Source organism: Ursus americanus, chromosome 3, assembly GCF_024610735.1.
Source record: "Ursus americanus isolate L20-20 chromosome 3, mUrsAme1.1.p, whole genome shotgun sequence".
Classification (NCBI taxonomy): Eukaryota; Metazoa; Chordata; class Mammalia; order Carnivora; family Ursidae; genus Ursus; species Ursus americanus.
Genome location: NC_142129.1, coordinates 39195947 through 39213782, shown reverse-complemented (window position 1 = coordinate 39213782; position 17836 = coordinate 39195947). Strand labels below are relative to the sequence as shown.

At 39.6% G+C, this 17836-nt stretch overlaps 1 long non-coding RNA gene across 1 annotated transcript in view; it reads left to right on the top strand.

Moving 5' to 3' along the window:
- Positions 1-1570: 1570 nt before the first annotated feature.
- LOC123789061 (uncharacterized) overlaps positions 1571-17836 on the top strand; it is a 1398020-nt gene continuing 1381754 nt past the window's right edge. Inside the window, exon 1 of the long non-coding RNA XR_006778655.2 lies at positions 1571-4617. This is a non-coding gene — a long non-coding RNA (uncharacterized LOC123789061). The remainder of the gene's footprint in view (positions 4618-17836) is intronic.

Genomic DNA, 17836 nt, shown 5'->3' with positions numbered 1-17836 from the left:
CCATTTAGAAAACTAGTTTAAGAAGTTGTCAAAATGTCGGAAAGTTTGAACATTGGACTACATAGGATCTCAGCTCATTATGAAATAATACCTATTTAACTAGAGTGACAGCAGAAGATTTTGAAGGCAAATACGCAAGGTTACACATAGCTGTGAATAAAACTTAGCTCTTAATATTGAGAAGACTGGCTTTTCTTAAGTAATCGAAGACCTGATAAACACGACATAAAACGTAGTAAATTATTTTGGTAAGACACGAATCTTGCTTTCCAGGGAGATTACACACATCTCTTATCAAGAGCAGACCAAGAAACTGTCGTCACCCTTTAACAGAGAGAAAACCAAATTCTAATTTTGCACCAAAGTACTTTTGATATTAAAACTCATTCTTTCAAAACTTAAATAAATCCATTCCAATTTTAGTTACCTTAACCACACATAAAATTACTTTTCAAAGATTCCTTGTCCATGTATCTTCTATAATTTTAAAAAATATCCAATCAGATTTTTTCTTATGTTTTTTCTCTTTCTCATTCTGGAAAACCAGTTGTTCGTTCTATTTTCCTTACCTACTTTTCCTACACAGTTGTTTCCTTTCACCCTTATTATTTCTAAGTACTTTTAATCCCATATATTGATTAGAATTCTTAACCCTTAGAATCCTTTATTCCTAGTGAAAACTAGGAAGCAAGCAATTGTGGACTGTCTGCTATACTAGCATTCTAATAGACTAGTAGACTAATTTACTAATAGACCCAAATATTTCTAGTTCCTCTGTAAGAAAGGAAGCCAACAGTGGATAACCTATGTTCAGTAATTAATGTTTCAGCAACATTTTGTAAGTTTTATAGGTTTTTATCTTATTTGGAAATGCTCTGGATACTCAGTGAATAGCTATCATTCAACTTATCTCAGTATAACTTCAAGATTTCAAGTTACCAAGAAGATTTTGGAAATTATTATTAAGTAGACATACCATAAAGCATAATTATTATTGAAAAGTTTATTTATAAACTTTTATTTTATTTATACCTATTTACTTTACTTGTTCTTAACAATTGTATTTAGGGAACTTATGAAAATTTCATGAGAATTAAACTGCTAGCCATCATCTTAAGTTATTTTCTTTCTAATACAAATTCTGTAACAGAGATAACATGAGCTTATGGGACTTTTAGTAAACCTAAGTAGAATAAAAGTGTTATACTTAGTGCTGATAACTCCAATGACATGCCTGTTTTAATTAAGCCAATAAACTCAAAGTAGCATTTATTTACTGAAGATTAGCCTACATCATGTAAACTTGAAAAACATTGGGGTTAGATTCTATATTTCTGAGAGTATACTTGATTTATTTAAATCCTTGTTTGTCTTTAAGTCAATTAAATAGAGCTCTTTACAGATTAACTCTGGCAATACCACCCAGAGGTAGAAAAATATCACACATCTATAACATAGACACATAGAGATCTCATAGCTTTCATTTAAAAATTTTGGCCATGATGGGCACATGGGTGGCTCAGTTGGTTAAGCATCTTCCTTTGGCTCAGGTCATGATCCCAAAGTCCTGGGGTTGAGTCTTGCATTGGGCTCCCTGCTCCGTGGGGAGTCTGCTTCTCCAGCTCCCTTTGCCCCTCCCCCCTGCTTGTGCACTCACTCATACTCTCTCTCTCGCTCACTCTCACTCAAATAAATAAAATCTTTTGAAAAAGAAATTTTAGCCATGAGACAGGTATGATGATGATGCAAAACTCCCTAGTTTATAAAATAATGGTTGGATACAAATTGTTTTTCTGGCAGATAGAGTAAGTTAAAGTTAACTGCTCAAACAGCTGAACATTTTTTTTAGAGTTACTCATTTTTTTAAAATGGTAGTTGACATGATGTTATATTAGTTTCAGGTGTACAAATAGTGATTCTACAACTCTCTACTTATGTTGTGCTTACCACAAGCATAGCTGCCACCTATCACCACACAGCACTATTACAATACCATTACTCTATCCCCTATGCTGTACCTTTCATCCCTGTGACTCATTTGTTCCAAACTGAAATCCTTTACCTCTTACAACTCTTCACCAAGTTTGCCCATCTCCCTACTCCTTCTCCTCTGGCAACCACCAGTTTGTTCTCTGTATTTATGGGTCTGTTTCTGCTTTTTGTTTGTTTGTTTTGTTTTTTAGATTCCATATGTAAGTGAAATCATATGGTATCTTTCTCTGACTTATTTCACTTAGCACAATACTGTCTAAGTCCATTCATGTTGTCACAAATAGCAAGAACTCCTTTTTATGGCTGAGTAATATTCTATTCTATATATATATATATACACACACACACACACATATACACACATAAATATATATATATATTTTATTATATATATTCTATTCTATATACATATATATAATAATCTATTATTATATACCACATCTTCTTTATCCATTCATCTATCTATGGGCACTTGGTTTACTTCATATCTTGGCTATTGAAAATAATGCCACAATAAACATAGAGGTGTATAAATTTTTGTGGATTAGTGTTTTCGTGGGTTTTTTTTGGGAGTATACCTAGTAACATAATTATTGGATTGTATGGTGTTTCTATTTTTAATTTTTTGAGGAAACTCCATACCACTTTCCATAGTGGCTGTACCAATTTGCATTCCCACCAACAGTGCACAAGGGTTCTTTTCCCACAGCCTTGCCAACACTTATTTCTTATTTCTTTCTCTCTTTCCCTTTTTTTGGTCTAACCATTCTGACAGGTGTAGGTGATATCTCATTGTGGTATTTCTTTGCATTTCCCTGATGACCCCAATTTTCCTGATGTTTAGCATCTTTTCATGTATCTGTTGGCCATCTGTATTTCTTCTTTGGAAAATGTCTGTTCCGATCCTCTGCCCATTTGTAATCAATTACTTGGGGGGTTTTTTGGTGTTGAGTTTTATAAGTTCTTTATTTTGGAAGTTAACCCCTTGTCAGTTATGCTATTTACAAATATCTTTGCCCATTCAGTAGGTTGCTTTTTCATTTTGTTGATGGTTTCCTTCACTATGTAAAAGCTTTTTATTTTGGTGTAGTCCCAATAGTTTATTTTAGCTATTGTTTCCCTTGCCTGAAGAGACACATCTAGAAAAATGTTGCTAAGACAGATGGCTAAAAATTTTACTAATATTTGTGGGAAAGACTTTAAGATTTTTCATTTGCTTAATTTCCAAAGAGCTTTTTTATTTTTCTTATAAGAATGACCTCTTACAAGTTTGCTTTTCAAGAAATGGCTTTGAGTTTCTATATAAGATTTTTTAAAAAGTGGAACATTTACAGCTCAAAGGCACAGAGAAAAAAGTGTAAGTTTTCTCCAAGAAGGGCTTTTGTTTCTTCAATTTAGATCTTTTACAATATCTGCAAGCCTTTTAAGGTAAATAGAGGAGTTTTGAGGATCGGTAAAAAAAGGACAGGTGGGGTTTGGATTCTTTCTAGAGCTGCATTTTTGTTCTCATAGAGACTCAATTAGAAGGCAAGTACAATTATTTTAAATTCTTCAAAGAATTGGGTTACAACTTGAATTATATCAAGATACTGACCTAGTCATCCTACTACATTATCCTCACTTTGCTTCTTTATATCAGGGAGAAGATCTTCGACTAAGACAGAAATCAAAAGATTCCAGTGTTCTAGATTGAAAGCTGTGTTTCTTTGGAAAGTTTTAGTAAATTCTTCGACAATGGCTTCAGAATGTTTTTCTTTCCTTCTGGGTACATAGTTTCATTTTAGCTTAGGGGAGAAGGCCTTAAAAAAAAAAAAGTTCCTATCAGGCTCTAAATATTAGTTCCCAATGTGGCCAACTTCTGACCACAGGGGTACTTAAAAAAAAAATCGTTGTCAGGTTTTATCTGGGAGAAATGTAAATATTCCTGGCAGTATGAACAATCCCATGGGTTGTTCTGTCTACTTGCTCAGCATTAAAACAAAATTTTTTTCACCTGAGGCCTCACACTAGCCTCAATCCAGTTTAAGTCAGACCTAGTCTGTCCTCAGACCCCGTCCGGTTTTTAAGTCACACCCAGTTCTTCCTAGACCCAGTCCAGTTTCTAAGTTGGATCCAGCCCAGTTTCTAAGTCAGACCCGGTGTATCCCTGGACCCAGTCCTCCCTGGACCCAATCTGGCCCAGTTTGACCTTGATCCAGTCCAGTTTTTCAGTCGGACCTTGGCCGTTCCCAGACCCAGTCTTTCCTGGACCCAATCCGGTTTCTAAATTGGGCCCAGCCTAACCCTAGATCCAGTCCAGTTTTTAAGTCAGACCCTGTCGGTCCCTGGACCCAGTCCGTCCAGGTCCCAGTCTGGTTCCTAAGCATGGACCCAGGCTAACGCTTGACCCGGTGTGGTTTTGAAGTCGCACCCAGCCTGATATCGGTTCGGTTTCTAAGTCGGACCCACTCCAACCCCCGACCCAGTCTGACTGCGGCCAGTTCCTGGAACCAGAAGGGGCAGGGGCAGGGGAGGCCCAAATAAGTCCGAACACTGGTAATGCAAAAGCTTTGGAGCAAGGATCCAAACCCCAGGAACGGCTTTTCCGCCATTTCCAGAGGCAGCAAGAAAGCGGGAGAGTTCAAGGTACATCTTGTTGCTTTTTGCTCCTGGGGGCTGTTGCGGGTCTCCTTTGGTTCCCTTTTCTGACACCAGAACTGTTAAAAGATAAATTGAGACATATTAAACATTTTAAGAATTTATTTGCACACAAATTGATTCCATTTGGGCAGTGCCAGATTAGACGTGATTAGGAGCGGCCCTTATTACTTGGGAGCCACATTTTTACTACAGAGCGTGTTGCCATACTTGGGGCCTCCACTTTAGTCCTCAAACTGGAGTCAGCGTGAATTTATGTTTGTTTAGAAACTTACAAGGCTGAGGTATAAGCAATTCCAAAATATTTTGTGTAGCAGCATCCTCTCTGGAATGGCTTGGTGCCTCTTCTACCCCAGGATAACTTCGATTTAAAAGAAAGAAGAAGGCAGCTCAGTGATGAATATACATTGTTCCCATTTAATCTTCACAGAATCCTATGATGCAAGTATGATCCCTGTCACCCAGATAAGGAAACAGAATCAAAATGGTTAGGTGATCTAAGATCCCTTGGAACGAGTGTGGAGTTGGGATTTATCTGGCACTGAAGTTCTGCTGCTTTTTACACTCCCTGTTGTTTCCTTCCAGGGTGACAACATCATTTTGCAAGGCTAAGTTCTGTTGTGTTTGTGAAAATTCACATTACTTTTTAATTATAGTACATGTAAACCTATCACTGTGAGCTTGGGCCAGTACATAAGAGCTATTTTTAATATTGTTTGTGATTACGTAGCTTTGAGAGAGGAGGAAAGGTGAAGAAATGCCATTTGTTTATGCATAGCAAGCGCTGTGATGCAAAGCCAAATAACATTGCGTGCTGTTGACAGTAATAATATTTTACCTCCTAGTGTTACAAAAATTTGCTTCATTAAACAAGATCAAACAAATGAGCCAACATGAGGTAAGCCCATTTCTAACAAGCAGGCCTGAAGTAAATAAACCAATGAGAAATGAGTTGGTGATTTTAAGTAAAAACCTTGGGGAGGATGGAACAGAAATGATTCAGGCGTCTACTTTGGATAAGTTTGAAGACAAAGGAATCCATAAGCACACTGATAGTCCTGGTCTCAGCATGCATCTTGCTCAAATGACTTGACTTTTGGAAAAGTAGCAGATATTAGAGATCTGTGACAATCTAGTTATGGTCCAAAAGAACCATCTTTCCATGTATCATCAAGTACATCAATCAAAGAAAGCTAACATGCATGTAGTGCTTACTACGTGCCAAGTAAGGTAACCAACTCATCCTGGTTTGTTTGAGACCTACTCAGGTTTAGCACTGAAAGTTCTGCATCCTGGGAGCCCCCGCAGTCCTTGGCAAACCAGGACCACTGGTCATCAATGTCACGTTCTGTTCTAAACACTTGATAATGAGTAACACATTTATTATTTCTTATTGTCATTTATTAATTATCCTTATTTTACAGAGGAGGAAATGCTTGCATGGAGAGGCTAAGAAACTTGCCCAGGGTCCAATAGCCAGGAAGTGACAGGCAGGATTTGAAATCAGGCGGTATTGTTCAGTGTCAGGCTGCCTCTAGGTGGACTCCCTCTAAGCGTGTTCTGCTTTGTAATAGAGAGAGAAAGAGAAATTGTTGGGGATAGAATAATGGCTAAAAATCTAGTGCTATTCTCATGGTGCGTTATGTTGGGTATATTGGCAAGAAAACAGGCAAGCATGGAGTCTGAGAGAGTTTCAGCATGTGGGAAGTTTAATTAACCCAACCTGCGTGTCCAGGGAAGGCATGAGATACTATCTCGAGGACCCTGTCTCCTGCTTGACACCGTGGCTGGTCAATAAGCCTCCGACAGTGGGAGCTGTAGGAGAAGGGATACCGATGACAGTGGCGCAGAAAAGCGGAAAGTGTTGCAAAGGAGGAATATGAACCGCTCAGGACCTCCAGGGCAGCAGAGTACAGGATGGGGGATTTGGGATAGAATCAATCACCTGGTGATTGTCTGCAAGGCTATGGTAGGGTTGGTCTGCACTCTGTGTGGTCCATTGAAGTCTGGGTTAAATGAATACATACCACTGAGGTTTCCTGGCTAGGAGATTCTTAGACATATCCATGATGGGCTGCTGATATGTTAACAACAACCCCCCAAAAGCAACAAACAGACAAACCAGTTTACAATCATTTTTTCTGGAGGGTATGAACTATCCTTTGTTACACAGGAGTTAGCAGGTTTCAGAGCGCTCCTTGATTTGAAAAACTGTAAGCACTCTCCTTTACTGCTGTCTGTGTGTCATTCCTTCGTTTGGACAATCATACATATAACCCTGGGGGCACGTGACATTCTTCTGGGAAGCTCTAAGAAATATCCACATCCAGGCCTTTCCCAGACTCTGGTTGTTTTGCAGGCGTTCCCCCAGCTGATTTAAATGTGAAGCCCAGCGTTTGACCCTGAACCAGATTATTACCTTAATGAGGGACTATGACCTGGAATTGCTGGATATCCTCCTTCTGTCTGTTGTAAGCAGGAGCCCAGGACACAGAGGGCCATGGGACATTGTGACTAGGAGTAGTTGATGTGGCTTAGTGGAGAGCAGCAGACTTGTTAGTGGTATTAGCTAACCCAGAACAAGCACTCAGTGGGGTCTAATATTATCTTTCTGGAAGAGTTAGTGCTACAGGTGCCAATTAAATGCTTGTAGAACTTAGCATGTTACAAACGTGCGCACCATCAAGAGGAGACGGTCTCTGTGAGAAAGGATGATAGGCATATGGAAGGAAGTTCTCTGCCTTTCCCAAAGAGTTGTGCTGATCTGCAAGCACTGTGGACACAGCTCACTTTGGGAGGGGACGTCTTGTCTCTCATCTTTCCTTTGGCTTCACTTGTAATGGACCTCGGCTCTCTTATTATTGGATCAGCTATTGGTCATCTGTGATATACCGCCTTCTTCCGGCTGACATGCATACACTTGTACAGGCTGTGGGGTTTTATTTCTGCTCTGTTCTCATTGTGTTAATGAATGCCCTCTACTGTTTGGCTTTTCTGATCCTGAACCCCGGTGGCTACATGGAGTCCCTGCTTGGTGAGCTTGGGGAGGACTGGCCAGGACCTTCTCTTTGTGCCTTTGCCTGCTTGGAATGTTGTATGTTTCAGCTCAACTTGCCACTTCATGCCCACCAGGCTGAGTGTAGGCTGAATGAAGTCAAGATCCCTTGCTTTCTGCAGCTTTTCTCGTCCTTTGATACTTGTAAGCTGATTGAGAGCTGCCTTATTCCAGGAGGAACCCTTTGCCTGACTTACTACCTCTCTCACCTTCTCTGAGGGTTTAAATTGATCATAGGCAGAGGTTAATTGGAGATAAAAGTTTACAGTTAGGTTGTAGCACAATATCCATATAATCTAAAGTAACTGGGGTTCTCTCAGGGTCGTTGAAATGTACAAAGGTATTCTTCCAATGCATTTTTTAAAACCTAGATAAATTGTGTGTCATATAAAATGCATTGTTAAAGTTTGTATTTGAGTCATTGGATTAAATGAACCTTTCAACACCTTTCAGAGGAAAAGAGATGGTGTTTGGTGTGATGAAATAGTTTATGCTTGGCTTCATACTTACGTGGTACAGCAATCTTCTGGGAAGACTTGACTTAAAATGAAAAATAAAAAGAAATAAACCAATGAACTGACTCTGTATCAGATATAATTTTTTTTTAATGACAACGTCTGGGATATACCCAGGAAGGAAAATGATATCTAAAGCTCCTGACTTCCTTTGATCCACTATTAAAATGATTTCTAATCCTCCTCCCCTGACTCAATATCCACTACTACCTACTAAACGATTAATTACTCAGATGCTAAAAGCTGTCTGGATTTCCCTTTCCTTCAAAAGCAAGCGTTACATTCTGCTAATGTCACAATTAGCAGGAAGCTGGAAGCCAATCTCTGACCTGTGAACTAATACAGAAGAGTAAGAGAAGATCTGATTAGCGTATTAGAAAGGGTTTAATTTTCTTTTCTCTTTAATTTTCTTTTTTCTGAACCTATGTTTTAGAGAACTATTTGAAAGATTCTGTCAGTTTGGATTTCATTCAAATAGTCTCATATTTGGAGAAGAGCTTAAGGTCACTCTTAGAGATGCTTTACATCCTTTGAATAATGTTGTACTGTTACTTTTATGGAGAATAACCAATGACAGAGACTCCCTGATCCTACTTTGCCTACATTCCATAGTTCACTTGTCTCATGCCTTTGCTTCCCTCATCTCATTCTCAGACTGTTTGTGTCTTGACCTTCCTGCTGACTTAAAGGTTATATTTTGTTCAAGTATTCTTATCTGCTTATTCCTCATTTTAATCTATACCATAACTGTTTTTCTTAAAATTTAAAATAACTGTGGGCAGGAGCCTTGCTCCTGCTAACATGGTGCTCTTGCTTATTCCTCATTCATATATCTATATCATGATTATTGTTCTTAAAATCTAAAGTATCTGAGGGTAGGGTCTTGTTACTGTAAAACAATGGTCCTGTAAAATGGATGGTGATGATGATAAAACAAGTAAGAAATAAATTTGTATATGTTAAAATGGTTATAAGAAACATTGACATCTTCGGATAAAATTTATATTTTCATTTAGCAAGATCTTCTTGAAAATAATATCACGGGCACTGGTCACATGAAAATGTGTAAAACTTTTCTTCTTAGAATTCAGATTTTTATTGAGCACCTACTGACTTGAGCTCTCCCAAGCTGTCCTATTTGGGTGGAGTCCCAGGTTATCTTGCAGGCCCCAGAGGGGAGGGGGAAGAGTGAATGAAGTGAGACTCTGGCAGGCCAAGGGTTGCTGTGCAGAGTGGAGGTGTCCTTGTAGCTGAGAGTCACGGATAAACCGCCTGGGCCTGGACTGACTGCTTCAATGAGAGAAGATGGGCTTAAATCAGTCACGAGGGCTTAAGGAAACAGAGGGCAGAGCATGAATCCTACCACCTGTTGAATTTAACAGCTGCCAAATTTAACAGCAGAACACCCAGGGGCAGGCTCAGTGGTGTGTCTATGATTGCCAGTCCAGAGAAAAGCATGAGGATGGGGAATATAAATCCCAGACCTCCCCCTACTGTCAGGAGGACACAGGAAACACACCTTATTTGCCCAGATGCCCTCTTGCAGGAGAGAAGGAAGAGAGAGGACCTGGACATTTATCCAGAAAAGACTGGGTTCTCTAGAAAAAAGTAGACTGATTTACAAGATTGGAATAAACTCAGATTTATCAATACTCAGCAGGTGGGTGCTAATGAGAAAGATTAGATTGGTTACAGACAAAATAAAGAAGCTGACATTTCTCTGCACATTTGTGTGAAGTGAGTGATATTTTGGTCCCCTTTGCTGTGTGTGTGTGTGTGTGTGTGTGTGGGTGAGGTAGGGCAGTCACTGGACGAAGGAAGAGGAAGCAGTGATATAGAAGGAAAAATTTGGAACTGGTACTTGGGTGCTTCTGGCAAGTGGTTACCATTGTTCCCCACCCCCAACTTTCTTCCATTGCACAAGAGCACTGCCATCTGTTAGACAAAATAGAATGAAATATGGGCTGGCCAGAAATAAAAGCAACACACACAGGGTGTGTTATTAATGTGATTTCGGGGGATCATGAAAGACTTAATAGAAGAAGTAGTCTTCGAGATGTATCCTGAAAGACAAGTAGAATTTAAAAGGAGACCATTCAAGAGCTTAGAAGCAAGGGGATTTAAAACAAGCTTAGGAAAAAAGGAAATGTCCAGTTTGTCCAGGTTGGAGAACACGGAGGGAGTTGAAACGTGTGGATGAAGAGGTGGTACGTGGCCAAGCCGGGAGGGGCTGGGAGGGCAGGACGAGGAGTTCGAACTTTATCCTGCAGATTGTTGGGATATGCCCGTGGAGTTTGTTCACCTTCTTCTGCTGAGACTCCTTATTGACTCTTCTTAGACAACAGCCTCATCTCCTAGAATGGATTGAATGACATATCCTGTGAGGAGCATGAGAAAAAGATGTTCTGAGTCAGATAAGTTTGGAAAATGTGCCACATCAAATTCTCCTCTTGGAGATGCACAATATACAATTGCATGTTAAAAGTGCTAAGAAATCCTGCGGTAAAGAAATCTATTTGTCACTGTTTGTGTTTGTAAGCCCAGCATGTGCTGTACCTATGAGATTATGGAATACTTTTCTTTTAAACACTAATTCTTATTAGCATCCTCTAAAAGTAGTGCTTTGCCTCTTTGACTTCTATTGCTCCAGTTCCTCACATGAAAGTTGCAAGCTCTGCACGATCGGGGCTTTGTTCAGTGCATTTCTTTTCCTTGAGCATTTTCTGAGCGCAGTATTTCTCAAGACTCACCTGTTACTTCCTCTTTAGAGACTTTTATGCTGATCAGGGAAGAATTTTTGTTGGTGGGGGGTAGCGCTCTGCTGCGCCTTTTATGATCTGTTTTTTTTATGATTAGTGGTTTTCTTCACTGTTCTTTGAGTCCCTAGAGGGTAGAATGCATAACCTTATGAATTTCCGGATTTCCATCATTTAAGACTGGCACGTAGTTTAGGTTCAGTATAATAAAGTTTACATCAGATGTGCTTTTTAAAAAAGATTTTATTTTACTTTATTTTTTAAAAGATTTTACATATTTATATATTTATATTTATATTCATGGGGTGGGAGCTCAATCCCAGGACCCTAAGATCATGACCTGAGCCGAAGGCAGATGTTTAATCAACTGAGCCACCCAGGCGCTCTTAAAGATTTCATTTTGAAGTAATATCTACACCTAACATGGGGCTTGAACACACAGCCCCAAGATCCAGAGTCCCATGCTCCACCGACTGAGCCCGCCAGGTGCCCCTATATCAGATGCTTTAATAAGAAAGTTTGATGCAGCCAATATGCTTTGCAATATTTTTAACCCTAACAGCTTATTACCTGGGGATGCTTTCTTTCTCCAGGGGCCTGCTGTTGTAGCCTGCCATCTCTTTTTTTTTTTTTTTTAAAGATTTTATTTATTCATTTGACAGAGATAGAGACAGCCAGCGAGAGAGGGAACACAAGCAGGGGAGTGGGAGAGGAAGAAGCAGGCTCATAGCAGAGGAGCCTGATGTGGGGCTCGATCCCACAACGCTGGGATCACGCCCTGAGCCGAAGGCAAACGCTTAACCACTGTGCCACCCAGGCACCCCTAGCCTGCCATCTCTTGCTTTTTACTCTGTGGGGCGCAGGCTCTCAGATGGTTAGAGTGAACTATATACGTTTTGGTGTGAAGAATAACTTCTAACTCAGGCCCAATAGGATTTATTTTGGGCAGAGCTTGGAAATGATGAAATCTTACTCTGTGCCAGGCGCCCTTCTACATGCTTTACGTGTATGATTTCATGTAACTGTCATAACACCAAAGATGCATATTTATTTCCTCCATTTTACAGATAAAAAGGCTGAAGCTTAGCGAGGACAAATGTCACCCAACCAGGGCCAGTCTCAGGATTTTCTTCCAGGTCTCTTTGCCTCCGAAGTGTGAGTCTTAACTCCTGGTTATAGGCATTACTTTTTCCTTTTTCAAGTACACTACTGTTTAGAGTAGTTTTAGGTTCACAGCAAAACTGAATGGAAAGTAGCACATACCCCCTGCCCCCACAAGCACATCTTTCCCTGCTGTTAACAGTCTGCCCTAGAAGGGTATGATTGTTGCCATCAATGAACCTACGTTGGCACATCAGTATCACCCAAAGACCGTAGTTTACATTAGGGTTCATTCTATGGGTTTTGACAAATGTTTAATGACATACTCCATGCATCACTTTTGAACCGTTTTGCACATTTGCTCAAGCAGGGTTCTTTTGTGGACTGATAGGAAAGCCTGGTGGGTCCCAAATCCAGTTTCAAGAAACTTGATGCTCTCAGTTCACTTAGGAAAGCTGAGCTCCTGGGGACTGACTTTAGGCTAACAAGTCTCATGGATTTATTTATAAACAAGCGCTAACTTAATATTCAGTGGGGATTTGCCTTTCTTGTCCCTAGAAAACCCTCATTGACAAGGCATTGTCAGGCAAACGTGAACCTATGAGATGATGGTACAATTAATTGAGTAGCCTTGAAGAGAGTATTTCTTGGGGTTGTGGCAAAAACGGGAGAGTCACTCCTGCTTTATTTACCGCTGAGTATGTGTTTCTAATGACACATCTTCCAGGTCTCTCTGAATAAACCCCAACAAATGATTCTTCTTTGACTTTACATTTTCTAAACTTCGTGCACAGTTCAGTGCACGTCACTGTGTCTTCATTTATTATAAGCGTGTAGTCATCCAGATTATCCAAAGTCAAAGCCCAGGCTATAGTGATTTATATTTGGACTGGGGACCTAAGGAGATTTAGAGACGCCCCGATCTTTTGCACAACTCATTTCAAAATGCCTCTCGATGGTCACTCCTGCAGAAGGCTAATCACATTCATTCCACATTAATTAATATAAATTTCAGTTGCAGAGGATGGCTTTTCTAATTTTGTTCCCATTTTTTATGGGTGACTTTTACTTAGGTCTCGCAGTTTCTTATGCACTGATTATTCAAAAAGTCAGGGGGACCAAAAATATCATCTTGTCATTCCTTTAGCAGGGTTCATCTGAGACTGGGAGGCTAGTGATAACGTGGCATATATGTGTAACAACTAGTATGTGTTTCAGGTTTATTTATGTTTATTTAGAGTCTGGAATGAATGTCTCATATATTAAAGTCATACAAGAAAAATCACTTGGCAAAATACAAGTCTTAGAAAAATTAAAATAGCGAGAAATAGAATAATCAATTCCATCATTTTCCTCAAAATCCCCTTCCACCAGCTTCACCCTGGCTTCGGACTTAGGCTGCGTATGACATTTTGACAATGTGGGTTCCATCCTGACCCACCCTCGGTTGTGTACCTTGTGTTACCAGGACTGTATTATTCTCCTGGGTTCCAAAAACCAGGATCTGCCAAATTTAGTGTCACTTTCCATTGAGGATGGGATGTGAGCCACTACCTTCAAAGGAACATTGTGAGAACTCATTTTCTCAGGCTTCCGGGTGATAAGGCTTTTGTTTGTCAGCTTTCAATTAGCACATGCGAGGTCTGAACATAGATAAAAGAATGTAAGTCTGTCACCAGTGACTGTGGACTTGTTCCAAACATTAGTGGTTTTCTCTCAGGCTATTCTTTAATTATGACATAGAGCAATTGAGACTTTTTTCAAACAGACATCAAAGCCCTCACCTTTACCTCCTGGTTAAACTTCTTTAGTTTAATACTATAAAACCTGTGCTTGATTCATGTCCCAAGATTGTAAATCTTGAGGGCTCTTACTTTAAAAAAAAATGCATTGCTATTTAATGGGGAAAAAAAAAATCCAAGTTGGTTATCTATTTTCTAGCGAAAATTCTTTCTGATTTTGAGCAGTGAAATAGTCACACCAGTTGGAAAATCAGACTATCTTACTTTCCAAAAACAAAGGTACAGGTTTCCTTAAATATGTCCCTTTTGAAATTAGTGGCGAAATTGATGTCTCCCTTTCTTAATCATTAAGCCAGACTGGTATAGAAAAAAAAGGCTTCTTCATTGTATGCCTCTTCTCTTTTCCTTAAGATGTAGGATCAAATTAAAATTGTAAAAGGACAGTCAAGAAAATAATTACATGGGGTGCCTGGGTGGCTCGGTCGGTTAAGCGTCTGACTCTTGATTTTGGCTCAGCTCATGATCTCAGGATTGTGAGATGGAACCCCTTTTCGGGCTCTGCACTCCGAGCTTGGTGTGAATCTGCTTAAGATTCTCTCTTCCTCTCACCTCCCCCTCCCACCTCTCTAAAATAAATAAATGCATACACCCTGCTCATTGTTCTTGCCGAAGGAGAGCCCAGTTCTTCAAGCTATAATAGGGTTACCCTTGTATGTGTTTTCCCTCTCTGTGCTGACATTAGTTGAAGTAAATCCCATTTCACTTAATAACTGCTTGGATTAAGGACGTTTTCTGAAAAGACTAATTTACATAGAGTAAGCTGATTTGAATAATTGGTACTAGCTTGGATATTGGAAACAAAACACACACCTGCAATTTTATAAAAGATTTTGGCTTGATTGGCATGCCTCAGGTGTTTCTTCCTATATGAACGAGGTTAAACTTTACATATGATATTTATGCATCAGGAGAGAGGGCTGCAGAAAAATTTCCGTACGAATAAATTCTGTGGCAACTAGTTAGGAGGCACTTTGCCTACAAGTCTGTACTTTCGTAAATTACAAAAATATGAAACCGAAGATAGAAGGAAAAACTAATTCTTCCGGACCTAAAGATTTAATTTATCTTTATGAAGTCCTATACAATGGCTAACAGTATTTAGTTTCATAAAAAATGGGTAAATATTAAGAATTTCATTATATTTGGAAGTTAAATACTTTTTGTGATAGTCAAATAAAATTTTATGAAAATTGTTTTGTTCAATTTTGTCAAAGAGCCAAGATGCACTAATAATGTATAGTTTATGTCTAGAGTTTCATAGCATTTAGGCAGAAGTCCCCAAACTGTCTCTGTAAACAGCAAGTACCGTAGTGTCTGGTAATTTTTTTACTGTGTCCCTAGGCCAAAAAATACATAGTATACCTATTTATTAAGTATTTAGGCCCAAGGAACTTAATAAGTATTTATGCCTTAACGTCATGGAATCCATTTGGAAAAATAATACACATAGAGTGAAAAGAAAAATAACACTTTTATTCTTACATACCTACAATTATTTACTAAGAGTATGTGTCTGACTGTTGGGCCCTGCATGCCCACTCCAACTCTAGTCAGATGGAACTACCACCCTCATTTCTTGTTTTATGTTGATTCTTGTTTAGTTCTTGCTTCGTATCACAGACACATCTGAAAGTGTTTCACGATGCTGTCGTAATACGTACGTGTATATCTTCATGATGTACACCTAAAACGAATACAGTTTTATACGTCAATTGTATCTTAATAAGACTGGGAAAAAGATATAACCTCGTCAAAAGGAACGTAAGTAGATCTGACGTAGAAACTGGATTATCTCAGAGCTGCAATTTGTGTGGTGTCTGACAGTTGTCCCTGTGTTTCCTCTGACAATTAAAATGTGCTGTGGCACCCTTATGGATTTGCTTTGGCTCCCCTGGCTGGCTCTGTGCAGTTTGAGAAGGGCAGAATTTAGGACAATGTATTTTTAAAAGTTTTATGATATGTCTTAATATAATTGAACTATCTAAAGCTACATTTCTTGTAGTGTTCTCAGTTCTTGCACTGATATTAGTCATTAACTGCCAAAGAAGGTATTGGCTATATATATATCTCATATACTCGCTAAGCATCCTTCTGCCATAATTACTTTAATATATTGCAGGAATAATGGTAATGTTTTGCAAAATAAATATTTTCTTTTTTTTTATTATGTTTAGTTAGCCAGCATACAGTACATCATTAGTTTTTGATGTAGTGTTCAACGATTCATTAGTTGCATATAACACCCAGCGCTCATCACAACACGTGCCCTCCTTAATACCCATCACCCGGCTACCCCATCCCCCTACCCCCCTCCTCTGTAAATATTTTCAGAAAGGCTGTCTGTAACTTTCCAGAAAACCAGTAGATAAGCAGCCCTCAAATGGATTCAGACCAGGATGGACCCAGTTGGAGACTGGAGTAAATGACCAGATGGAAGGGTGATACCAGAAAAACCCACTTTCTAAAGCATTTACCTGACTCACTGCGACGGCATTCGTGTGTTCTGCTTTGTTTGGAATTCTTGTGCTTGGAATTACACCTTTGTGAACACAAGAAACAGAGTGCCTGGGGTTCAGGAGATTAGTGCTAAAGTAAGCATCTCATCTTGGAGAAGAATAGAGAGCACACAGTGGATCTGGCCTTCTGCCGGTATTGCTTCATGCACTGAATATCGGATTAATCGTCCGTTAGCTTGAGAAGACCAGAGTTGTGGGGTTTGGGTGAAGAACAGATAGGTAAAATTCAGAGTGCAGGATAGTCCTGGGGAGGGCAGGATTGGGTCAGACATGGAACAGGCATGAGGCAACGTGAAGGCAAGAATGAGGTCAGGGGAAGATGCAAGAGATAAAGAAGGACTGGATCTGCAGATGACTGTGCTCATTTGAATGGTAAAGATGGGCTCCTAGGGATCAGCTACTTCCAGTTGTTGGCTAAACAATCCCATTGGGTGGTCCTTAAATTCTTCAGTCACCACTTAATAGTGTGCAAGACATCCTTGTACATAAATCTTTGTGTACGTCTTCAGTAATTTCCTTAGGACAAATTCCTAGATGGAAAATTGCTGTATCGTCGAGTATAAGTGTGTTAAGACTTTTGATGCACTTTGTAAAAGTTTTCCTTCAGTCCACCATTAGTGTTCGAATCCTGGAGTCCTTGGGCAAGTCCCCCCACAGGACAGTTATGTCTGTACATAGCAAGGATTCTGCCACCTCTTAAAAGGCCAGAAATTGATTCACTGAGAAATACTAGATTTACACTAAAAAGCAAACAATAAGTAAGGTTTAATGATAATCATTTATAGTCACTTCTGAGCATCTGTGAATACAGTGAAATTCTGGCTGCAAGTTGTACTTCCTCCCAAAGAATGGGAATACCAAGGCTGAGTGGCTGAAGGCCTCTCTTTGGTGTGGTCAGCATACTTCTACCTTGCTTAAGGGAAGTGTCAAAACTGACCTCGTTATTTTACCCAAAAGTCTGCTCTTCTTTCTCTTTTCCCATCTTTGCGAATAGAACTACTGTTCTCACATTTGGCCAACCCACACCGGGGAATTATACAAAAATACTACTTTAGGCCCCCACACAGACCCAGCAGCCAATTTTTACCAATTCCTATCAGTTGTATTCCTTAAATATCGTTCAAATGTCCCCAATTCTAGTGCCCTCATTTACACCTTCGTCATTTCTTGTTTCCTAATGTCCTTGCTACCTTCAGCTAATATGACCTCTTCTCCAGTTTATTACACGGACACTAGACTGAAATCTCTAAAGTGCGTATCAGGTTGTGCCATGTTCCTGCTCAGGATTCTGAATACTACTGCCCACAGAATAGAAGCTAACGCTTACGTGGTCCTATTAGCTGTAAAGCCCTTTGCCATGCCGCATAGCCAGTATCACAGAACACGCGTGCACTGGTCAGTTCTCATCCTGAAGTGCTTGCCAGCTCCCCTTTGAGGTATCATATCCTGACATGGGTCTTAT